The sequence below is a fragment of the Lampetra fluviatilis genome, chromosome 2 (assembly GCF_964198595.1).
Source record: "Lampetra fluviatilis chromosome 2, kcLamFluv1.1, whole genome shotgun sequence".
Classification (NCBI taxonomy): Eukaryota; Metazoa; Chordata; class Hyperoartia; order Petromyzontiformes; family Petromyzontidae; genus Lampetra; species Lampetra fluviatilis.
The window spans coordinates 28081927-28107828 of NC_136276.1; the positions used below are offsets into that span (position 1 = coordinate 28081927).

At 44.8% G+C, this 25902-nt stretch overlaps 1 protein-coding gene across 3 annotated transcripts in view; it reads left to right on the forward strand.

Annotated features, from left to right (window-relative positions):
• LMBRD1 (LMBR1 domain containing 1) overlaps positions 1-25902 on the forward strand; it is a 320053-nt gene that overhangs the window by 198172 nt on the left and 95979 nt on the right. The gene's annotated exons all lie outside the window — the stretch shown is intronic.

Below are 25902 nucleotides of genomic sequence, written 5' to 3' on the forward strand. Positions count from 1 at the left end.
TTATTACAATGACCCTTTTCATAGTCTATGGGAACGCAGTTCCCTGCCCCACCCAGTAGTGGTGGCAGTGGGGTCCAATGGCTACTTAGGGCGTCACCACATTGACCTACCACTTTGGTATTTACCGTGGAGGGATGATGGGCTGAAACAGCTCTGCATTGGAAATTGATACTTCCAATTTAAAACTATAAACTATTAACATTTTTTTTATTTTATATGGGACCTTTTTGCCCGTGTCAAAAATGATACCTTACAATAGGTGATCATTGGACATCTTAAGACCTGTTTTATTGCCAGAAATGGTAAAGCCTTTTCTTATTTTTAATTGTTTTTATTTTACCAGGTAAAGCCCACTGAGCTATACAGCTATTTTTCATTAGTGGCCTGGCCAGAAAAAAGGAAGTGGCTTTTCACGTGGCAATTTATAGCAGCAGCCAAATACTTTAAACACGGAGGAAAAAATCAGAGGACCCGGAGAAAAATCCACATGACCATGGGGAGAGAGACATGCAACCTGAAAATATACCGGCGTCAGGGTCTGCATTGAACCCACGACCTGTATACAAAGCGAGCGAATTAACATCTCGACAATTCACTATGGGAACCTCATTTGCCAGTAAAAATATGATAATTGTTTTTTTACCCTTCTATCTGGTAACAAAACTGACACCTTTTTACAAGGAGTCATGTTTGCATAGACCGCAATACCTGCAGTCATAATACAAACAAAAGACATAACTCTGATATTATCAGAGTTATGTCTTTCAGAGTTATGTCTTCTGTTTGTATTATGACTGCAGGTATTGCAGTCTATGCAAACATGACTCCTTGTAAAAAGGTGTCAGTTTTGTTGCCAGATAGAAGGGTAAAAAACCAATTATCTCGACAATTATTTGTTGCGTTCTCGAACAACAAAACCATTCTAGATTTGAAGTTTTCGTGACTGCAAGGATCCATACTTTTTGGTTCTTTCGGTCAAGTCACATAGATGAAAATAAAATATAATAATACAAATAAAATCAAAATGAAAATAACTAACTTAAATCACGACGTTTCGGAAGCAACACAAGCCTCCGTCATCAGATAGGACAGCCACAGCAAGATTTTTTTCTTGCTGTGGTTGTCCTACCTGATGACGGAGGCTTGTGTTGCTTCCGAAACGTCGTGATTTAATTTAGTTATTTTTATTTTATTATATTATTATTTTTCACATACGTGACTTTACTGAAAGAACAAAACCATTGTTCTCCTACTACTCCTGCTGATATACCAAAGGGTACACTGGTGAGAAAGCTCCACTCAGACCTCTAACCATTAGCAATTGGGAGACAAGAGGTGACTTGGGTGGCTCAGCAGTCAGAGTGCTGAGGTGGAACCACTGATATCCTGAGTTCTCAAATATAGCGGTTGAGTTGATGGTCTCAGTCCAGTCACCAGTGAGACCTTTAAAAAACGACGATAACAACACCACCTAATATGAATTTTAAACGTGGTTTTGCACTTAACTTGGCAAAATTATAACTTTTTGGTTCGACTGTCATGCTATGGACATTTCTCACTGCAGCAGGGCGGCTGGGAAGTTGCTGCCCATCATGTGGATAAGAGGTCACTTGAGATTTCAGAAGCAGTTCTGTGATTGTCTCCTTCCACGGACCATTCTATAGGACAGGGTGATGTCACTGCTTGCTGAGAGTTCCCAATGGATGTTTCATCTCATAATATGACACGGATAGCAGAATAGGGTGGGAAAAGTGCAATATCTTTTGAAATAGAGTGACAGAGGTTACATGGAATATTGATGTACAAACCACTCCTCTTGCACTATGCAATGCCAGCCTGAATATGTGCTCACTAACAGCACTTTCCTTTAGAAGTCCAACCAGAACCAAAGGGGACCTTTGCATTTGTCTAGTTATTGCACGTGCATTGTATTCGTGAATGAAGAAGCCATGGACATGGCACTGCAATTCCGGTGCCAAAATTGAGGGGTTTGTGGGAAATTAATAGTGTTTGTCCTCTGGATAGACTTGCCATCACCATAGCAATGTGGAATCGCCACCACGAGCTGTAGGCCACCAACAGTAATGAGCACCACCCTTTGCTCACTTAAGCCAACTATATTTTACAACCAAGTGCATTTATTTCACGCATCTCATATAAGAGATGATTTCCCCAAATTATCACAAGTTTATACCTAATGTTCTATAATTGGTATTAATCGTGGAATGGCTCATTTTTCATTTTTTTTTTGAGGCATGCTTGTAAAATGTATATTCTCTGCGGCCTTGTTAGGTTTTGTGTACGCAGCATGCACTGAAGTGCATGCTCGCACAGGGATTCAATGCACAGTCTGTTACAGTCTTGGGTCCCTTGCTGTTAATTATACCAGGGCCTTGTCAATTTGAGCCATTAGGGCTCCTTGCTTTGCCTGCAAAATTAGGCTTTTCCATTGAAGCCTGAAAATGTCCTGTTACGCGTGAGCAAAGGGCGTCGGTAAACGGAGATGGGAACGTGAAGGACACAAAGAAACAATAGTTTCAAGGTCAAGAGGTCATGAAGGCTAATGCCCCTGATGCTCCACCACACATTGTCTTCACTTCCTTCTTCCATAACTCACGGCTGTAGCACAGTTGGCACATGGTCGATATCTAACGTTCTGTCTCGTCGTGCCTCCCCTCCATCTTGCTTGAGTTCTCGCCCACCCTGGTCGCCCCCCGTCAGTGTACGTATGTATGTGTGTTGAACTTCTTTCGCACCGTACGTAGCCAACCGTGCTAATGGGAGGTGCGGGAGAAGGAAAACAAACTAAACACAAAAATCAGTTCCAAAGAAATGAGCTTTCAATCTAGATTTAAAAGTGCATAGCTCCAGTGGCATCCTAATATCGGAAGGAAGAGCATTCCAGATGGCCGCAAAAGCGTATCTGAAAGCGTACGATGCAAGTGACATTCTTTGTTCGATGACTAGCAAGATATTGTGGTTCATTTGTGGTAAGCACTTTGTGTCTAAATCCTGACTTAAAGCTTTCGTGACTGCAGGAATTCATATTTTTTGGTTCTGTCGGTAAAGTCACGTAGATAGAAAATAATAAAAGGTAAAAAACCACGACGTTTCGATTCACCTGAGGACGATCGCTTGTGTTGCGATCGAAACGTCGTGTTTTTTTTACCTTTTTATAATTTTCTATCTACGTGACTTTACCGAAAGAACCAAAGAATACTTTGTGTCTAATTGAGTGCGATATTATCATGTATTCGTTCGACACCCGGAAGCCATTGCAGCTCGGTGAGCACTGGACGGGCACGGTCAGTGGGTAGCGCGCCCCAGTGCCGGATTGGTCACCAGCCCTCCTCCGTGCCTCACGTTCACCCTCCCCACCGCAACTTCCTCTACCTAATTAGCTCTACGATGGCTTCCTCCCACGCTACAGTTTTATTTCACTTATTTTACTTGCAAAACAAATTCCAGGACCGTAATATATTCTTTGCGAGGTGCTACTTTGGCACACTGGTGAAGCACACTGGGCCATCAGCTCGGGGACCTGAGTTTGATTCCTGGCAGTGAATTTCTGAACCAATCCTCGTGCCCCACCTCCCACCCCCCCCCCTCACCCCTCACCACCACCCCCCATCCGCCGATTTCACCAACCCACACTTACCAGCGTGGTGAAGTATGGTCAAATCTCGAATGGCACATTGCATGGGGTAGGCCTTCATTCCAGCAGTGTCCTGACAAAAGGGGTTGCAAATCAAATGTTGTATAATGTATTAATGCATTTGTACAGTGAAACGTTCATTCAGGCACTCATTATTGATCTTTAAACAAAATTAGCAGATTATTTTGTCGTAATTCTGTGCATAGATCAATGCTTCTTCCCCTTGCCCCAAGAATGTTGTGTATCGTCATTAACACACCTCTAAAAGAGTCATCTGAGATTGGGTGGCTTAAATATCCGACGCTAAGTCACCGACAAAGCACTGAACCGCCACGACTTCGTTCTTGGGTTTTTGGGTTAGATCACAACCTTCCTGGCCGTGTCGGGTGGTGGACGGTTATGACACATTTATACTTACGCGATCTAACCCAAAAACCTTTATTATGAATAATTTTGGTCGCGAAAACCTGCTACGTGTTAAACTGCGTTCTTGGTGTTCAGCTCCGAGGCATTCTCCCACAACTTTAAAAACACATTCAAGCATTTGATGGTCTCAGCTGAAAATAATTTGTATATTACCTTATCACAGGCGCTTTACACAGAATTAATAACGGTACATATGAATGCAATGGCGGAGATGAGGTGAATGAAATAGATGAAAGGAAGCAATCGGGGGAGAATTTGTGATGCGTGAATTCGATGAAAGCAAAATTGATGACAGTAAATTGTTGCTAAATTCATATTCATAATAGAGGCCTTTTGGGTTAGATCGTGTAAATATATAAACGTTAAAAACGTTAAAACCCACCACCACGGGACACAGCCAACTGGTAAGGGCTGTCACGTAAATTCACATTATCTGGCTTTGAGGGCTTATTCTGAGATGGCGGAGAGAGTGCGTGACTTTCCCACCGCTGGACATGCTGCCAACGGAAACTCCCTGACCAGACGCCCGCCACTCGTGTTGCACTCGGTAACATCTGTTAGTTTAAAGTGGCACATTGGTGTCGTATTGTCTGTGGCGCACAAGAACTCTTATCAAGGCCGATTCAGAAAGGCCCCACTTAGTATCGTCTCCCAGAGGTGGATTGAGTACATTCGTTTAGTGTCTCTGCAAACGCACTCGGGCGCGCGCTTTCCTCACTTTTGTTTAACGGCTTTATAAAACAAAAAGATTGAACGCGTTTAACCTTCAAACCGTCTCTTCTCTCGTTGAATATATACGTTGCATTGCCTCCTTCCGGCGGGTGTATTTAAATGTAATCCTTTTATCTGTAATGTGAGCAAGTGAATTGCTTATGTACGTGTAAGTGGGAAGTGAGACGTTGTGATGGCCCCATAATGCAAATCGTGATAACTGCAGCGTGTATGTTAACTTCATTAGGGGATCAACGATGTGTGTGATGGCTCAACATTAGTGCTAATATGCGCCAAATGTAGAGATGACGTTGCCGCTGTCTGCGGCGATATTGTACGTTGCGCCGTAACAAAGAAAAATTGACCAGCCGCCGCCATGAGTCCAAGTCGATTGCTGCTCTGTCCTGCTGGATCACGAGTACACCAAAGCAGTCTCATCTCCATCATTGCATTCACATGTACCGTTATTCTGTAGTTTGGTTCATTTCATCGCGGAAGTGTACGCCGAGCGAGAGGTTGCTGGAGTACTTTTGAAACAAATAAAAACATTTTTTTATTAAATTTTACCAGGTAAGGCCCACTTAAGCTGTATTGCTCTTGTCAGAGGTGACGTGGCCACAAATGATAGACCATTGAAGTGGCTTATCATGTGGACATGTATAGCAGCCAAATACTCTAAACGCATGTTTCTAAACGTGGAGGGAAAAGCCGGAGGACCCGGAGAAAAATCCATACGACCACAGGGAGAACGTGCAAACTCCAAATATAAAGCAGGTGTCAGGGTCGGGATTGAACCCACGACCTCCTCCATACCAGGGGAGGGAGTTAACATATCGCAACCGTGGCCACCTGAATCTCCATGTGCAAGCAGGAACAGTTTGTGCGGCGTTGCGCCACAGGAATTAATGAATGTATAAATGTTGTCCACGTGTTTTGGCGCAACGTCATTGTGTGTGTGTCCATTTGCCTGAACGCAAGTGCAGCGGTTGGCACGCTGTGCTACGAACCCAGCGACCCGAGTTCGATTCCCTCCTTGCAGCCAGCAGTGGTGATATATGTGTGTATATATATGTCTCTGAACCAGTCCTGGGCCTCCCCTATGTTGAGTACCTGCTTGCGTGTATTGGTCAGCACCGTCAACTTACAAACAACAATTACCGGCTTAAAGCTTTCGTGACTGCAGGAATTCATACTCTTTGGGTCTTTCGGTAAAGTCACGTAGATATAAAAATATAAAAAAATCACAACGTTTCGATGGCAACACAAGCAATCGTCTTCAGGTGTGTTTTTTTTCACCTGAAGACGATTGCTTGTGTTGCGATCGAAACGTCGTGATTTTTATTATTATTTTTCTATCTACGTGACTTTACCGAAAGACCCATAGAGTAACAATTACTGGGTTTGTTTCCAAAGAATGGAAATTGCCTTCATATATCTATCAGTGAAATGGCTCAGCTGCAGTGTAGGGCATTTGTGGTCAGGTAAACTGTGGGTTCCCTCACCTCTCATACAATTCATATCTGGCCATCGAAACATAAGCGCTCGATGTCCCAGCATGTTGAGATGTTCTTCAGTGGGCCTTGCCTGGTAAAATTAGAAAAATAGGATGTTTTTTTTGTTCACTGTGGACAAACATCGACCCTTGCTCTCATCTCCAGCTCTGTCTATAAATACGTGCATTGCAAGCCGAAGCGTCTGCCTGCTCGAACGGTGCTCATCTCTGTTGTCGGGAACTGAGCCAGGGATGGGAATGTGAAATTCACATGGTGGGGAACGGTTTCTCCCCACACAGTGGTGCTAAGGTTTACTGCCCCTGTTGTGTTGATGAGATTGCAAGTGCTCTTGCACACAGTACCAACTGAATGCATGAATAGTGCAGTATGATCATTGATTTTATTTAGTGAGTCATGTTGTTTTTCGTAATATTCGTTTTTTTTTCGGTTAGATTGCGTAAATATGAATGCGTCGTTAAACCCGACACAGCCGATTAGTAATGTTTGTCACGTTAACAAAACATGCCAATTATAGTTACAAGCTCAGCACACCGGTGTGTTGGAGAGTAAACCCACTACAACATTTCCAATTTTGAGTACCGCCGGCATGTTTTTTTGGCGTGTTTTCTTTACAAGATGAACTTTACTAATCGGCTGCGTGGGATGGGAGCGGGTTTAACAACAAATTTAGATTCACGCGATCTAACACAAAAAAGCTCTGATGGATCTTATTGAGTTGTTGGTTAAGTGAAAAAATAAACTTTTTAAAAAGCCAGTCTCGGGAATAGCCATGCAAATGTTTAGTTAATTAGCGCAAATGCGTGCAGTATTGCTGTGATGGACAATCACGGTGACAACGCTGTTAAATTCTAAATTATTGCTTTTTTAAGTCACCGTGATATGTTCACAGTACCAGCTGCTTTCCGCAGGTCGTTTGTTGGGTGTGTTCCCGTGGTACATTTGAGTGGTTACTTGACAGGCGATCAATATGCAATTGTGTTTTACGTAAAAACATTTTTAATTTGTATATTAATACGCGCTCTGTTAAGTAGGTTCGGCCAGATTCGTAAACATGAACATGAGCCTGAATGCATATGTGAATATACCCCCAACCTTTGAGAAGTATATTAATAGAATCGGAAATTAATTAACGTTGCATAACATGAATGTGTTTACATTGTGTTTACATTCATGCTATGTATCTGTGTGTGTGTCTATGCTTCTGTGTTCATAGTAACACGTAGTACAATGTAAATGTTGTGCACATACAACGAAAGGATGTGTATCTAAAAACAAAACTATTCGTTTTAATAGCATCGTCGTTCGTGCAAACTGCATCTCATTATCGCTGAGAAACCACAGACAAAGCTGCAAGGCTGGCTGGTGGTAGCTGGCGCAAACAATTGCTCTGCAGTTATCTGTGCGCTCAGATATTTTCGGCCAAATAGTGTTCATAATACATGTGGGAGGAAACCCGGAGCACCCGGAGAAAATCCACGCATGCAAAGGTGCAACGCTCTATCCCACGCAGAAGGGAACGGATCATATTAGTCCACACTTTGCCCTTCGGCATTGATGCCCAAGAGAAGGCAGTCAGTTTAACACGTCGGCTTTCGCGACCACTATCATCCGTAATAGAGGTTTTTTGGGTTAGATCGCGTAAATATAATTGCGTTGTTTAACTTGCCATCACCCGACGCAGCCAATTATTAAGGTTTGTCACGTAAACAGAACGTGCTAATTCATTACTAGTACAGCACACCGATGTGTTGGAGAGACAAGCCACAACATTTACAATCTGAGTATGACGTTTCGCCAATAATTACAACCAGCATCATCAGGCAGCAGCCTAATTACAGTATCTGGTACGTGTATTATTGTCAGTGTGTCTTATTTTTAAACGAGTTATAGTTTTTATTTAATTTCGGCATATATGCTCATGCACACACATACAACAACAACCATCATTGTGCTACTGAGTGGCGGTGACATCACCACAGTGCTTTTGCCAGGCTTTGTGCACTTTAAGACAACGTGAAGTGTCGAGCATCTGCTGGCAGGAGGTAACGGGACAGACTCATGTGCCATGGGTGGTACACAGACACGCACATGCACGGTTCATATACGCATACAGACATGTGCACCTTTGTTTGAATTTCCCAATGGCTAATCCATTCATTCATTCAATGTATTTTTTTAGTAAAAACTCGCCCTCACTCAAGAGGGCATCGCGATACTTTACAGTATCAATTAAACGACGGTAGTCTTACCAATAAAATCAAGACACGTATAAAAATATCAGAATGAGAGGACATACTGAAGGAAAAGCTAAAAGGAAGAACATGAGTTTTGCAGAGTTTTCTGAACTGTTCGGTGCTCGGAGGCAATCTAAGGGCCGATGGAAGAGAGTTACACATCTTAGGTGCCACACTGCAGAAGACCCCTGCTACCGCCCAGCATAGAATGACAAATTCTAGGTTGTGCTAGCAGGGCCTGGCCTGAGGAGTGCAAAGTCTGGGGGACCAGATGACTCTGGGGAGGGGGGGGGGACAGACCTCTGGTTAATCTCATGCTTAATGTCGTGCTTACTCCAAAGTGATTCCTCAACTTAGTATGATGATTTGTTTGGCTATTGTGTGTGATTTTGTTGTTGTTTTGTTTTTAACTCTCTTGATACATACTCTTTGGTTCTTTCGGTAAAGTCACGTAGGTGAAAATAAAATAAATAATAAATGAAAGTAAATGAAAATAACTAAATTAAATCACCACGTTTCGGGCGCAACACAAGCGTCCGTCACCAGGCGGGGACAACCACAGCGAAAACAGTTGCTGTGTATGCCAAAGAGATGGCTCTGACAAGGGATTATATAGCTGAGGAGGGTGGTGGGGGGGGGAAACGATTTAATTTAGTTATTTTAATTTTATTTCTTGATTATTTTTATTTTCACCTACATGACTTTACCGAAAGAACCAAAGAGTATGCGTCCTTTCAGTCACGAAAACTTAAAATCTACTCTCGATATACTTGACTTGTGCTATTTAGTGCGCTGCGCTATTTTACATCTCTCCCTTTGCTTTCAACGACACAGCTCTCCCATTGAGAGAGAGGCCGCACGTCCTCGGCTGGGTCTGCACCTGCCTCCAGACGCGCATTTTGAATTGACGCCTTGCTCTCACGCGGCGGTGCGTGCGGCAGTGGACACGCAACCCCGCAAGCGCGTGGACGCCTAATGAATGGACGTGTACTTAATGAATGGACCTCAGCGTAACAACTGCATGGATCACCCAAATAGCTTGCCAAGTGTTTTATCTGACAAGAGAGATGGAGGGAGAGAAAATAGATTCAGCCCAAGCTCTCTCTCTCTCTCTCCCCTGCAGTACGCCCACATTCCTCCGCCACCACTCCCACGGAGAGGAATACATCACAAACTATTTATCTTATGTAATGCAAATGCCTTGCATCCTTAAGCATCAACATTGAGAAAAACTAATATCTTGCTGGGGGCAAGTGATATGTCATGCTTGTAATTATACAAATATGGTACGAGAATGTATTGGCAATAGTACCCTTTAAAATGAGCAACTGAACCAGACTAGATGAATTTAATTACGTCCCTACGCCGCTTGCTGTCATCTTACTGCGTATTATTTCAGAGGTACAGAGTTAACCAAATTGTAATTTTTTTCTCGGGCTGGTGGGCTTGAGACCACGGCCGAGTCAGCAGGCGTCCAGCGGCCGCGACGTCACCGCGTGGCAGCGAGCTCCTCGCAAGAGAGAGGTTGCGGTTCGATGGCGTTTGAACTGAGAGGTGCGCGCCGCTTGCTCCGCAGTGGTGTCCCTTGACGAGTCCGTGGCGTCGTTCTCAGGAAGAGGAAGGCAACATTTGCCAGCGTCGCGGTGCAAATTCGCACAAATTTTAGTCACCGCCCGCAGACCAATTCGGTGGATAAAACAACGTCACAGAATCCACCCCCGCTGTCTGGCAGACTATACTCGTCTGTGAAACAGCACCTTTACGATATAGCCTTGCACTATGAGAGAGGCGGGATTACCAAACGGACCGTATTATAATTGTGCCTGATTAAAGCTGCGAGCTTTCCTCTCATTCAAGACACTTGCGTTCAGCAACAGGGAGAAGGGATGTGCGTTCGTCTCGCTGGGGCTGCCCACGGAAAGGCGCTGGTTTTGTGATGCGAAAGGCACTGGTTTTGTGATGCGAAAGGCGCTGGTTTTGTGATGCGAAAGGCGCTGGTTTTGTGATGCGAAAGGCGCTGGTTTTGTGATGCGAAAGGCGCTGGTTTTGTGATGCGAAAGGCGCTGGTTTTGTGATGCTCCTCTCCGGCGCGCCGATGTGACGAGACGACAGCGCGTTCACTTCTGCCGTGGCGGTTGCCGCACGCTCGTCATGTGATCTGCACGCGGAGGTTTTTGCTGCTCTTCGATCTCGCGCGTGATAAGCCACTCAAAGAAGTGGCTTATCACGTGGAAATTTCTCGCAGCCAAATACTCTTAATCGCATGTTCATTCTAAATGTAGAGGGATAAACCGGAGGACCCGGAGAAAAATCCACCTGACCACGAGAAGAACACGCAATCTCCAATTATACTCTTTGGTTTTTTCGGTAAAGTCACGTAGGTAAAAAATGTAAATAAATTAAATGAGACACATTTAAGCGGTGTGCTTTCGCTAAGTTGTCCCCACCTGAAGAAGGACGCTTGTGTTGCGCCCGAAACGTCGTGATTTTATTTATTTTAATTTTTTACCACCGTGACTTTACCGAAAAAACCAAAGAGTATGAATCCTTGAAGTCACGAAAACTTCAAATCTAAACTCCAATTACACAGGCGTCATGGCCGGAATCGAAGCCACGCGCTCCTGCGTACCAGGAGAGGGAGTTAACATCTCACCACCGTGGCGCCCCAAAAAAAATCCTCATCAAGTATACCACTGCTGATGTGACTGTGGCGTTGAAGTCACGAAAACTTCAAATCTAAACTCCAATTACACAGGCGTCATGGCCGGAATCGAAGCCACGCGCTCCTGCGTACCAGGAGAGGGAGTTAACATCTCACCACCGTGGCGCCCCAAAAAAAATCCTCATCAAGTATACCACTGCTGATGTGACTGTGGCGTTACGACATCAACTCAGTGATGTTAGTGCAGCTCTCCGACGGAGCGAGCATGACTTTGAATTTAAAATATTTTTTCTTTTCTCAGTTTCTGACTCCGTATGGGCTTCCAGCTTGGCGCAATGCAGCTTAGGAAGGAGGGCCTCGAGACAGAAAGTTGGGTTGCACCAGCCTTCTATTTAACAAGAGATATCGTTTCGTCCACAGCAAGGAGATCACACTCGTCATGAGCTTTACAATTTTCGATTGTTATCATCGGGTCGAATAGATTCTTAATCCATCACAAGTGGGAAGAACAGCGTGGGCATTCATTGCATCCAGCTCTGTTTGCAGTCCGACCCCTGGACAGACACATCCCAGATGCATGTCTGCAGATCCGCGTGTGAATTCGTGTATTCAAGGTTCAGGTTGGGGGAAGGTGATGAGGTGTATAGAGAGTCATAGTTGTGTTTGTGTGGACATGTTCATTGCGTCTGTTGGTACAGTAGGGGGCACAGGTGGTGCATCAGCCAGTCATCTCAGTCAGTCGACCCGTGGCACCTGGGTCTGCCCCTTGACCTCCTGCCAGCGGGCGTTCAACACTTCACGTGGCCTCAAGGTGCACATGGCCTGCCACAAGCGTCGTGGTGACGTCATCACCACTTTGTGGCGAATGGCGCTTGTTGTTGTTGCGTCTGCGTGCTGTGGCCTGTGCTTTGGGTGGAATGACATTGAGCTGTATGTGTAACTGTCCACTGCATTCCCCTCACCACCTGCAGCGGGGTGTCATGCTGTATAGGCCTGTCATGATGAGGGAACTTCAGACTGATCAAATTCCATCTCCTTGCTATAATTGACATGTTTCCAGCACCATCACCACTATCACCACGGCCAGTACCAGCACCACCATAACCACCACCAACTAGCGCCACCACCACTGGTCATAGTGGTCAAATAACCCCCCCCCCCCCACAGCATACACAGTTGTGCACGAAGCATTTATCCAGCAGTGGAGTGGCAAAGCAGTGTAAATTAATTAGTGATTCGATTCCACAACAATTAAAAAAGGTCTAAATGTCTCTATGCTGAATTGTGGGAAGGTTCGAGGTACGTTTTGGTGGGGTATGTAAATAAATTCTTATTTCTAAGGTAATTGGCATGTGTATGGGGCAACCTCTGTATGTCTTGCGTCACTAGTAAACACTGGTACTGGTAGGAACCCACTGGTTACACCAGCCCACGGGATTATTGTGTCCGTCCGTCGTGCAGGAAGGGGCTGGGTGGGGAGGGAGGGGCTGCGTGGGGAGGGGAGGGGCTGGGTGGGGCTGGGTGGGGAGGGTGGGGAGGGTGGGGATGGGCTGGGTGGGGAGGGTTGGGAGGGGCTGGGTGGGGAGGGGCTGGGTGGGGAGGGTGGGGCTGGGTGGGGAGGGGCTGGTCACCCCGTGGTGCCCTTATAAAACGCAACGTTTAACCCACTCACGCCGGCTTGTGCCCGCCCTCACAGTCGGGCATATTTGTGGAATAGACCATGCCGCCGTTGACCCTGGCCATTGACCGAGCAACCCAACGTTCCTACCAGCTCCCTCCGCAGGAATGTGTTTTAAAAAGGCAGCACGTGTTGCCGTTTTGTATTGTGATCTGCTATTGACACAAGCGTAGTGAGTTGTGTCACGGATACGGTGAGATGAAAGAGAGGAGGTGAAATGGAGGAGCGAACTCTGCTGCCACGTCGAGAAGTATCTGAGCGGCACTTGTGCCGTCTTCGTTTGTGAGCAGCTTGTGGAAGTTCAATAAATAGTTTGAACTTTAATTTCCAGTCAGTTTCGGGTTTCATTCTAGCGTGTTCGCACGATTGTGTGCACCACACCATTCGTCAAACTCGGAGACATCGATACATTTTGTTCCAAGCAGGAATGACTTGTTGAAAATTCGCAGCTTGTCATCGGTTACTCGCGAACTCTCACTTTTGCTGTCATTTTGCTCGTCCAAAAAATATGGGCGTGCATAATAAATGTGCGCGGTGGCACGCATGCTTTATAATGATGTGATTCAAGTGGGATTCTTATTCTTGGTGAATTTTAATCATCGCTGTCTCTTGAACATGAGCAGCACGGAGATGAAGGTAGCCTGAGAACTTTGGTATCTGCACCACCTCGTGAGCCCTTAGCCTTCACCGTGCTCAGTCTACAGTATATGGCATGAATAGTTAGAACTCTTGTGTCCCGACTGTTGTCTGTGTTACTCCTCCTGTGTATGTCTTATGGGTGGAACAATTCACGCTCGCGCTCCCCTCCCACCTAATAAACAAAAACATTAATTATTATTCACACATTCGATGCGTACATCGTGAGCTTAAACACTCAATGTTAATTGATCCACGCGTCGCTGCGCCCCCCCTTAACATCCGCTCGCCGTGGAAAGCCGTGCACAATCAAATTGGATCTCTTTAAATGCTACGTCATCGACTTCTTGGCGTTGATAGTTGCGGAGGACGAGATTGGTGAAGGAATGGCAGCCAAGTCCCGAGGGTACCGCAGCCACAAACGTGGAGCAATGAGATTAGCTCCTGTGCAGCAGGCGCTGTCGGTTATGGCATCGCGAGACCGCGTGGGATTGCAATTACACCAGGAGGCCTAAATCAGCGGATTGATGGTGGCTTCTGATGACAATGCATTACACGCACGCGGTGGCTTGTGTAGGTGCATGCTGCTTCTTGAGATATTCAGTGCAGTCTGGTTCGGAGTCTCACTCTCGTGCATACAGGGGGGGTGGTGGCGGAGGGGGGGGGGGTGTTTCCCCCTCGCCCCCCCCAAATATAGCGAGTGTGTTTTTAAATCCTTTACATAAGTTCACTTGCTTGCTTGCTTGCGCGCTTACGACCGTGCAAATCTTTCGGTCGTTTTTTAACCCACTTCCCGTGATCCAATCGAGCTGACATTTTGCACACAGACTCGTTGTGCGTGACAATTTATTTTCGTGAAAAAAAATTCCTAAATTTTACACTTTTTAGGAAAAAATAAATTATATTTAATTACCAATTGCTTAATGGTGGCAGGCAATCATCTGACCCATAGGTGGCAGCCATCTCAAGCCAGAGGACGAGATGACTCTAGCCGCCACACATATAAAGGATTTATAGTAAAAATTTTTGTTTTTACGGGTTAATTTTTATGTATTATTTAAACATCTGGGAGCCTCACATCAGCGCAGTGAACGTCACTCAATCGAGTGCAGATGCACGGCTTCTCTTCTCAGGGCAACTGCCGGGCCAGGCCACTGAGCTGCAAGATTGTTACGTACAACAGCACCGATAACCAGTTGATGCATAGGATGTATTCACCTGGCATCAGATTTAACAATTGATTACGATTTCAAAAATTCCAATCCATCGTCACGGAGCTGTCTTGTGAGGTTATTGTTCAGATGTTTGATTTCCTGAAAAGGGTTGCCCCCGAAAATTGAGTGACTGCAACCCCCATTTTGCTTTGTCAATACCAGGAGGAGCCATTTCTGCATGGATCCAGCTCAGTTTATTTTATTCACTTAGCAAAGCATCCGTGTCATATTCATGCAGTAACATGGGTTGGTACGGATATTTTTGAAAAGCGCATTTTTAGATTGCTCTAAGATTAATGCTACTAACAATGAACATTTGACTTCACTAATTGAAACAACAAACACATCTGCAAGATACAGTAATTCATCATTATAATTTCACACATTTAGTGTAACAAATAACTGTCACAAAGACGGTAATTTTTCATAGCCAGGCGTTGTAGACGGTGCAGAAGTTTTGGGTGAATGTGTTGTATTCAGAACGTTTTATTTTAGATGACAGCCAGATGGGTATGTGTTTAAAGCCATTAAATATGCAAGGCAACTGCTTTAGGAACTGACTAGAGAGATAACACTGGAAATGTTGCTGAGCACATGAATGCAGATGCAGAGAGGCTTTTTTATTTGTTAACGCAAAAATGTTAACCTTATCCGTCACCGGGATATTCGTTTGATGGAATTTGAAGACGAGTGTTAATGATGTCACGCACAGTCTAAAGTTGGTCGTAACCATTTACAAATCTCCTTTTAAATGTTGTGTACAGTATTGGCTTGTACTGGTAGGAACCACCTGGTTCCACCAGCCCACAGGGGATTATTGTGTCTGTCCGTCCGCCGTGCATACAAATATGGGAGGGGTTGGGCTGGGTGGAGAGGGGAGGGTGGGGAGGGGCTAGGTGGGGAGGGTGGGGACGGGCTGGGTGGGGAGGGTGGGGCTGGGTGGGGAGGGTGGGGCTGGGTGGGGAGGGGCTGGTCACCGCGTGGTGCCCTTATAAAACTCAACGTTTAACCTACTCACGCCGGCTTGTGCCCGCCCTCACAGTCGGCCATGTTTGCGGAATACACCACGCCGCCGTTGACCCTGGCCATTGACCGAGCAACCCAACGTTCCTACCAGCTCCCTCCGCAGCAGGAATGTGTTTACGGCTGGTTTGTGCATATTTAATCCCGAGTCGGCCTGCTTAGTTGGGAATGTCGTAGTGCTGATCCTCATGGAAGGCCCTGAGCCAGTGGTGGGAAATCCTTATTCATTTTCAACAGCACCACCGCTGTTTACTTCGTATCAAGTGGTCCTGTTGTTATCAGTCCCAGATGGGTGATGGGGCGAGTCAAATGCCACTAAGGGTTCGATCTCACAGCCGTAAGATTGTGAATATTGAGTATATAACAGCACGTAGGCAATCGTGCTAATCGGAGGTGTGGAAATATATATTAGCACTAGCAGTTGTACCCGTTCTTCGCACGGAAATTAATAGTTTAGACCTAGTTTTAAGTTTATTCAATGAACGAATATAGATGATGATGATGATGTAGCATGGTTCTTTGCGTTACCCGAAAAACAACGCGTGATTTTGGCAACTCGGGAAGGGAATGACATGGCAAGCTGCAAATAGTCGCGTTCAAGTCGACATTTAAGACGGCATCAGCTGTGCAAATGTCATGACGTCAGAGCTCAGCGTTGGAGAGTTTTTGCCGCGGGTTGACGCCACACACTTCATGGTCATTCCCCCCCCCCCCCAAAATACAAAAGTCTATTTTTATATTCTTTACATTGTGTACATTATGGGAGCTACCCACATGCCAAATTTCAAGTTTGTAGCATGTTGGGAAGTATGCTAAACATTTCGAACAGACACACTTATCCACAAATTTCCCTTTCATATATCGATGAATATATAAAGATACCTTAATGCGGGATGCGAATTTCATGTGTTCCGCCGGTTTAATCAGGTACACCCTTTGCAGAAGCTAAATAGAGTAGTCGATGGAATTGGTGTTGTTTTAATTTAAGTTGGGCTCAACAATGTTATATTGTTCACAGGATTAACTTAATCACCTTCACCTCATCATACAACCGTCTCTGAGAATTGTCGCGCGTTGTTTAGGGAAAGAAGACTTGATGTGAATCGCACTTCCAATGTCGTTGCGATGAAGGCTGAACCAAATGCATCAGTGGTTGACATCAAAGTATTCCCATAATAACAACTAATTGCTTAGTAGCAGGTTTTTACCCTTTAAACTGGTACAAAACTGACACCTTTATACAAGGCATCATGTTTGCAATAACCACAACACAAGCAGTCAAAATGCAAACAAAAAGAAACAACTCTGATAATGATAATAATATGCACTGTCCTTAAAGTTGATTGGTCCACACCCGAAACAGCATTTTGACTGCTTGTGTTGTTGTTATTGCAAACATGATGCCTTGTATAAAGGTGTCAGTTTTGTACCAGTTTAAAGGGTAAAAACCTGCAACTATATTTTGCCACTGGTAAAGGAGGTCTCATAGTGTAAAAACTAAGTGCTTGTAAGCAAAACTAAGGGTCCCCGTGCCAAGGATAGTATCGCAATAGCGACGTTTAATCGAATCCATTATGGCAATTATTAAGCAGGGCACGTTCGTGTTTGTAAATTGGTCTTACCGCAACACACGGGAGTAATCATTTAACGAGGCATACGGTTTCTTGTCAGTCAAATTTAAAGTGACATATTTGCAGCATTGGCATATTCATATTGGGCGATCTGTATGAAGCGAAGCAGCAAGAGGCAATTCGCTCCGTGTTGTTTCTGTGATTTTGCAAGAATAAATTGTTTTGGATATTAATAGAAAAATAATTTTAAGAAGTGCCGCGAGCATGAGGGATTTCTAGAAGGTACTTAATGATGTTACACAGCGATGCAATAACGCATTAATGCAATGTGTGTTTACTCTGTGGGAAGAAAAAAAATATCAAGTGCAAATGCTGTTTTCGCCGGCATAAATTCAGCATTGAATACGTTTATGACAACTTGAAATTGTGGCTTCCCAATTGTATAAAATGTATGGCAAACATTTCCGTTTTCGCACTGTGATTACATAAGTACAATTACGATTTAAATACACGTGGTGTGAGTATAATCTGATATGTGATTCATCGGCCCAGTGTTATCACCCCCTTCAAATACAGTATTTAAATAATTATTGATGCAGCATCCCACGATTGAGGTATTCCATTTCTGTGTCAGTATTTAGGAAATGGGTTCACCTGGTTTGTTCCACAACAGGTCCAGCTACTTTGACGATTTACACATTTATACCATCGCTTCTGCGACCATTCCTTTGTTTTCATACTGTGAAGGGCAGTGTATCATTGGTAACTGAATTAGGGACAATTTAGAGGGAAATTAACCTCATAAGCAAGCTGGGTTTAGGAAAGGTTACTCAACAATCGACCACATAACATGCTACCAATTGGACAGATCCTGGAAGAGACTAATGAATCATTGCCTCGGTAGACAATGGCAAAATTATGAAAGATATTTGTGAGGACCTAGCTTAGTTATACATTTAATGAAAAGTAACAAAATACGTAACAGAATGAGTTAGGGAGATATGCTTTCAGCATAGCTATTCACTGCAACATGATAAGATTTTTTTGGGGAGGAAAAAATGATAAAGGCATTTACTTTAACCCTCATCTCCTTGGTAACCATAGTAGCAAACTGTTAGAAATATTTATTTACATTTTATCACTGCCAGTTTTATTTCCGTAAACCAAAAGTAGAGGGTGCTGGGAGAAACACAGATCCACAGCTGACTCACCGCGACTGTTGGGACGTGTGTGCGGATTTTTCAAGCGCTAACATCTGCCCGTGCAGTGCCCTGAGCAATGATGATGTGTGCATTGGCAGAAATTATAGTGCGCGACGGAGCTTAATGTCAAGTTGCTGCGGTGATAAAAAAATTAGGAGCTAAAAAAATATGACGTGAGCAAAATGCTTATTTTAGAGCAGACTTTTTCTTGACACACCATTACAATTTCAAGTGCAGCAGTTTTGTCTCTCGCAAAGAAGGTTGTAGTGTCTACGTGGTTTCCGTTATGTTTAGGATTTTTGACAAGCTGCTCGGTTGAGGAGGTCCCATCCAGCCAGTTCAATGAAGGGATGTTGGCAGTATTTGGCTAGGTCAGGGTTCATCAACCTGCGGCTCCGGAACTGCGTGCTGCTCTTTGAGGACCGCTTCGTGATGTCATTTATTAAGGACAACCACCGTCTCATATTCATGAGCATTGAGGTTCTTCAAATATTGAGTTTTTTTTACCGAATTCGAAAAAAAATGGCTCTTGTTATTGCGATTTGCAACCCCTCGGCTAGGTAGTGCTGTGTTTATTATTAGCGTGCTTTACACACAGTCATAATAACGTGGGTTCAAATCCTGGTCAGAGGTCAAGGTAGCCTTTGTGCCTTCTGGTATATTCAAAAGGAGTGTCGTTTTGTGGGAAGTCATGTACGCTTGTGCAATCGATAATCTGATCCCTGCATAGGAATATGGAATTTCCACCATTGGCAGTTGAAGTTGAAACACGATCGTTCATCAACCCCGCCTGCCTCCGTCCACCCAGCAGGGTTTTTGGATTCCACCACGATCAGTCGATCGGCAAGCTGCGTGTTGTGGGGTCAAGTGTTGAGTGCCTCCACCCCTCCCAAGATGTCTGGCTAGCGTGGAAGAGTAGGCCAAACATCCGGTGGAGGGCGTGGGGGGCGGCTGTCTGGAGCCACCTCTAAGTGGAGTGGAGGCTCTCCCTGCCGACAGTCGCGTGAGTGGAGCAAGCCGAGGGGCTCCGCCTTTACCTCGTTACCATTGTGCTCAGGCGCGAGCAGCAGACGACCACTGCTGCAGTGCACGTTTGAGCAAGGGAGACAGGTTGAGTTTATTTTTTGGCATCTTTTATAAATGGCAATAAAGCAGGGCTAACCCTGGTGTTTCTGTGTCAAATCCCATGGCAGGTCAATAATAACAAACAAACAAACAAAAAACTCCGATTCCCCATACCTGATTCAGCCTGAAATAAGAATTCCCCCATCGGACGCGGCAGTTTGTGTGAATTGACACTGCCAGCTGCACACCTCACCCCAATTATCCAGCGCGTGCCTTGAGACTTGCTTGACGTGAAAGGCGCGGGGTATATACACGGTGACGATGATAATGATGAGGATGGTGACGTGCGCACTCACACGCGTGCAGAATGCATGTTTTAGGACAGGTGGCGGTGCGGTTATAGAGCGCGAGTTGTCATTCCTAATTTAGCTTTTTTTTTTTTATTTTGGACCAACTTTTTCACGTCCTCGGATGGGTTAGTAGAACCACTACCGGAGGGGTGAGGGGGAAGGGCATCTGTGGATGGCAGTGTAGCAAAAATAGGTAAGTTTCTGATGTGTACTTTATAGTCGCTGTGCGTGTTAACCTCCTGAATGCTTTCGTAATTCTTCACACGCTCGCAAACAAAAATAAACTCGATTCTGTGCTGCGCCATTCACACGGGTTCCTCACGGCGCTCGACGTAACACGTCCCCGAACTGAAGGCGCATTGCACTTCAGTGAGGCCATCATCTCCACTTCAGTGAGAGGACTGTAAGACCCTGCCACTCTGAACAACATGCCCTCGAGAATAGGGCTCCCAACGCAGCACCCCGTTTCTGCCCCCTTCGCTCGCTGTGAAACGCACGTTTAGACTATTTGGCTGCTTGCTATACATTTTCCACGTCGTATGTTGAGCTATTATTTGTGGCCAGGTCGCTTCTGAAAAAAAATGCTAATAGCTCGGTGGGTCTTACCTGGTAAAATAAGAAATTGTTTAGTTTTATTTTAGCTTAAAATGTTTTCGTGATTTTTGTTTACCTTTCCTATGCTTTGTACTGCTATAGTGTTTTTTGTTGTTGTTGTTGTTGTAACTTGCTGACCAGACCCTACTGGACATTTGTGAAAAAGAGCTTCATAGCTCATGGGATTCCTCCTTCTGTATGTATGTTGAACTTTTTGTTACTGTCGGTAGCCAACCGTGCTAATCATAGGTGCTATGTACACCATGCAATAATGGATGTTGGAATTGCTACATCACCCGTTGGGTGTTCTGCAGTGTTGCACTGCTCGGTCTCACTTGGTATGGTTGCCTTTACTTAAGTCAGGGGTGGGGAACCTTTTTTCTGACAAGGGCCATTTGGATATGTATAACATCATTCGCGGGCCATACAAAATGATCAACTTAAAAATTAACCCGTTATGTTTGGTCAAACATTTAATTAAATCACCCCTAATGTGATGGCTGGAACAGACCAAATGATTTCGCGGGCTTTATATGGCCCGTGGGCCGGACGTTCCCCACCCCGTCTTAAGTCGATGGTTGTTTTCATGAATTGCTCACGACTTTCGGTCTACCTTCTGTTCTCACCAATATGCACAAGCAGTTTTAATATGGGACTGTTGCGTAGTTTTATTTTGCACGTACCAGTGCCGCTGGTTTGAAATAGGTTGTGTCTCGCATTGGTTGTTACGAGAATGAGGTTGCACAACCGGGGACTTTCTTGTATACGTCCGACAAAAAAAAAAATCTCAAAATTCGTTCGTGCAAATAGCATCTCACAATCACTGTGGCACCACAGACAAGCTAGAAGGCTACCAGGCCGTGAGGCAGCACCAACAATCACTCTACTTGGTGGCGAAATGTTAACTACCTCGCCTGGTATGCATTGGATCATGGGTTCGATCCCGATCCTAACGCCTGTATATTTGGAGTTGGCATGTCTCTCTCCTCGCGTTCTTGTGGATTTTTCTCCGAATCCTCCGGTTTTTTCCTCCATATTTAGAAACTTGCGTTGAGTGTATTGGCTCCTATAAATTTCCATGTGATAACCCACTTCATTGAGCCATCATTTGTCACCAGGTCGCTTCTGAAAAAGAGTTTCACAGCTCAGTGGGCCTAACCTGGTAAAATAAAAATAGTTTAGTTCTATGAACATGTTTTCAGCCAATTAGTGAATGTTTATACAACATGTGGGAGGAGACCGGAGTGCCCGGAGAAAACCCACGCATGCGAGGGAGCAACGCTCGATCCCATTAGAAAGTGACGGATTACATCAGTCCACACTTTGCTGTCCTCCATTTTGCTAGCGAGCCAGAGCATGGCTCCTCCTCAACGCCCACGGGAAGGGAGTCTCGCAACATTTTGGTATTTGAGCGATGATCCACCAACTCTCGCGTCCATAGCCTCCACCGCCCGCCCTCTCCCGCTGTCTCTGTAAACATTTTTCATCGCTGACTCAATGCCATCTGCGACTCGCCATCTCACAATCGCTTGAGCAAGGATCACTTTAACTTTAAAACCGTGGACTCTACATTTTACCATTCAATGTAATGAAATATTTATTTTAAAAAATAGTGCTCACTGGACTATTTTTTACTGACAATACTGAATGTTTACATATTTTTTTTGCTCCCAATTATACTATACAATGGTATGTTTCTAGAAAGAGAAAACACATTTGAGACTCCCAAATTACTGTTTTACATACAGCACACAGTGTAACAGCTTCTTACTGTTCACATGTTTATTCGTAATGTATTGTAATGCATTGTGATGTTTTGGCAGTGCAGGATTGTGTTGCGAGCATGGGGAATCTATTAAATGAAGCATTGTTTTGTCTTGGGAAAACAGCCTTGTTGCTTTTGGAATCTGTCCATTTAAAGTGTTAAGCAGTCCTCTCTAAGTGTCAATCACATCTACCAAAGTGCAGCCCTGTGGATGTTTGAAAAAATAGATCTGCAATAGGCTCGAGTAGTGACACCTGAAAGGCGGTACATTATGCACTTAAACGCGCCTTTAAAAAGCAAAATGCACCTCATGTACGCTGACCCGGTGACTAATTTTAATAATAAGCGGAAATTAGTTGCCACAAACTTCTTTTAAAACGATTGAAAGCATCACGTTACTGGTGCAAATCCCCTAGCATGTTTAACAAAGGTTAGTGTCTGAGTCCAAACTTTACACATTTGAAGAAACAGAAAAATCTAATTCCTCCATTGTAGACACGTGAGAAACGTGTTGCAAAATAGAAATGTGATCTACTAAACATGTTAATATATATATGAACAGACACGGTCTTTGAGTGGCATTGACCCTGCCATGGAAATGTGGAATTTCCACCGTAGACATGGATATGAATACCGTTCCGCCGCCCGTGCTCATCTGAGCGCAGATGCATATTTAGGCTTTTGTAAACCGGCTACTTTGAGCTCAAAAAGTATTTAGGCGAATGAAACGGCTACAAAACGCACATTGAATCAGAAATGAGCAAAACTTCCCAAAGCAGGGCCTCCTGAAAAAGGGGCATTGACCTTCGGCGAGGGTTTTTTTTTTTGCTGAAAAACTAAAATACATTTCGATTCACGTCACAGCAATGCGGCATTCTCGGAAGTAAAATAACGTGGTTCTGACTTTGGTTTCCAACTTTTAGCTGTTTGTTTGTACTTTTTTTCAGTGTAAGCCTATACACAATAAATAAGTACCCCAGAGTAGCTTATCACACGATGGTTTCTTGCTAGGAAATGCACGGTTGTTGCAAAGGGTGAAATATCGCCATAAATAATCTGGGGGGGGGGGGGTTGCCGTGAATAGGTTCCCCCATGTGGCCTCAGGTCTCCTTGGCAGCTGTTGTCGCATGCCACCTGGGCTGGGTAGCATTCAATTTTAATTTTGAATTAACTTTAAATGTGTGCTTATTCGCCGAATAATTGACTGACGGTGTCGTTCGTGCAGTCGATAACGAGGCCATTGAGGCCGACGATGGATCGCCGGTCTGGTTTGAGGTGTAGGCAACCGGATTTTGGACGCACCTTTTTCAGTAGTTGTTTTTTTATCGATTGCTGCAAGGGATAGACAAAATGTCATGCTCGTGCTACTGCCGGCCTAAGGGCCTCCACTAGACGGAGCCCATCTAGAGGGTACTTGGCCTACTCTTCCACGCTGGCCAGACATCTTGGAAAATGTGGGAGTTACCCACACTTTGTCTCACCATGTGGGACCTGCCGATTGATTCATTGGGGTGTACTTATTATTTATACTGCTGCGTGGACAGAAGGGGTGGAGATAATTTAAGAAACTTGCGCCATTGTTACAACTGCCTCGCCAGGAGATTGAACCGTAGCGGTGGCGTCTGTGCTGACCATTGCTCCACAGTGGCGGCGTCACTTTGAATGTGAAACCTGCTGTGTCACGCCCCAACTGGACTGTTAACAAGTATAACCCGTAAAAACAAAGTTTTTCACTATAAATCCTTTATATACGTGGCGGCTAGAGTCCTCTCGTCCTCTGGCTTGAGATGGCTGCCACCTATGGGTCAGATGATTGCACGGCAGCATTAAGCAATTGGTAATTAAATATAATATTTTTGTCCTAAAAAGTGTAACATTTTGGGAAAATTTTTTCACGAACATTAATTGTCACGCACAACGAGTCTGTGTGCAAAATGTCAGCTCGATTGGATCACGGGAAGTGGGTTAAAAAACGACCGAAAGATTTGCACGGTCCTAAGCAAGCAAGCAAGTGAACTTAATATAAAGGATTTTTAAAAAAAGCTTAATCGCTCATCGGATTCCTCCGGAATAATTAAAGAATCTGATTCCTTTGGATAATCCGGGTTTCCTCCCACGCACACCACACACACCTTACGAAGGAAATGGACAGACCATCCCAATGCATTACCTTGCCCCCTCCCAAATAAGAATCCTGGATTTAATTTGGAAGATGTAAGAACGTGCCAGTGGTCATCCTACTCGTAAACTGCCCTCCCCCCACCCTGCAGGACTTGCTCAGCCACAAATGGAAATCAGTGGCGCCCCTCCACACGCATTATAACATGAGGACAATGGGTGTGATTCACGTGCTGGTGGAGGAACATTTATACCTGGCGGAACACACTGTTTTCAAGCGACTAAGCCAAAGGAAGGCTGTACGTGAATTAGGCATAGATACACCGGGTGAGATTTGTAAGCCTGTGTCACGCGTTTGACAGATCTGCCAGCAGGGGCAGACGGTGAATGTTTTTGTGGCGGTGGCATGGCAAACGGGCGTGTCCAGTTCACATCTCCGGAGTTGAGGCAGGCCCATCTTATAAAACGCTTAGAAAAATCATCGCCACGCCAAAAGCGGCGTTGCTTGGGCGGTGCATTGCAATGTGAGTTTTGTCGCAATTCACGTCCTGGAAATGTGCCAGCAGCCCTACTTGTGAAGATGATGCTGCCAACCAAAAGTTGGCAGATCCAGGTGCCCAATCATAACTTTTGGCTGAACTGATGAGGCGAGATGTTGACGATCGTGCCTGGTATACCGGAGGTCGTGGGTTCGATCCAGACCCTAATGTTTGTATATTTGGAGTTTGCATGTTTTCCTCGTGTTTGCGTAGATTTCGATTCGGGTTTTCCGGTTTTTCCCTCTACGTTTAGAATTAACATGTGTTTATAAATTTACACGTGATGATAAGCCGCTTTGTTGAGCTTCCCTTTGTGGCTAGATCACTTCTGAAAAATAGCACGATGTCTGCACCAGACATCGTGCTGCTCGCAGCAGACACCGCTGCTGTCGCGATTTTCACCTGAAGACGATGGCTTGTGTTGCTATCGAAACGTCGTGATTTATTTTGTTGTAATTCTACCTACGTGACGTACCGAAAGAACCAAAGCGTATAGGGCCTTAACCTGGTAAAATAAAATAAATAATGGCGATCACTGCGTTGGGAATGACATAGAGCAGAGAGAATATAATATAGGGTCGAGAGAGAGAGAGAGGGCATGCGCACAGAGATCACAGCGAGAGCAGGGGTAGCGGCCAGAGAGGGAAACAGAGGAGAGACCAATGCAGTGAGAGTAAGAACAAGAATGATGTTTGACCTTGTGTCCCGTTGAGACGGAAGTGAGGAGTCATAGTCATATGAAGTAAATGTATCCGTCAAGGCTGTGGGGCATTAAACTCGCTATCATGAAAAAAATGCTCAGTCCAAATGCATGTGCCCTCGCCCACCTTTGATGAGCCCTTCACAGACAGCGGAGCATGATGACGTCACAACGCGAATGCCGAGGTGTGAATCGGCTCTGAATCTGAGGTGTGAATCAGATGCGGTGAACTCGCTCTCAACTTA